The 662-nt window shown below is 35.5% G+C and overlaps 1 protein-coding gene across 5 annotated transcripts in view; it reads left to right on the top strand.

Moving 5' to 3' along the window:
- Positions 1-662, top strand: part of LOC116852311 — a 36,936-nt gene that overhangs the window by 15,666 nt on the left and 20,608 nt on the right. The window lies entirely within an intron of this gene.

Genomic DNA, 662 nt, shown 5'->3' with positions numbered 1-662 from the left:
TTCTTGGGATATTAATTTTGGATTTGTGGGACATTCTGTGAATATTCCAGGAATATCTAGCGTTTGAGTACAACTTCCAAAATTCGTCCATATAAGATCACAGGAACGTTCATAAATGCTCCAGGAGATGTCCATATAAGCTCCATTTTACGTCCACAGAAACTCCATGTACACAGGACGTCCATTGGATGTCCAGTGGAAGTTCAAGAAGCGGACATGTGGATGTTTAATGGGGGTCTTATGGACGTTACGTGAACGTCCATTGGAGATTTTGAATCTCCATTATGGACGTCCATTGGACGTTTTTGTTCCGTGTAGATATAGTTTGACTAAAAAGACATGGTATCTGTCACGGGTTAAATACGTTTACCAAATCGTCTGGTATAGCATACAATTCATTTGGTGAATGTTATACAGTTGTGGAGTAGTGTTAGACTTCTTACCTAACCTAAAATCTAACCATATATATAATTTTCATATACTTACTGTATATAATCTTCATATATTTACTTCTAAATTCGTCGACATATTTTAAGAAATTTCATTCTTCCAAATATTTGATGGTTCCAAATATTTCAACGTTTACTCTTTTATAGCACTGACGTCTTTACAAATTATTAGGTGTACAACTTTGCTTCCGCCGTTTTCCTATAGATGGTTTT

Source organism: Odontomachus brunneus, unplaced genomic scaffold (genome assembly GCF_010583005.1).
Source record: "Odontomachus brunneus isolate Ranch 3 - 2012 unplaced genomic scaffold, Obru_v1 Obru_scaffold_214, whole genome shotgun sequence".
Taxonomy (NCBI): domain Eukaryota; kingdom Metazoa; phylum Arthropoda; class Insecta; order Hymenoptera; family Formicidae; genus Odontomachus; species Odontomachus brunneus.
Note: the sequence above shows the minus strand (reverse complement) of the source record. Positions and strands in the feature narration are given on the sequence as shown.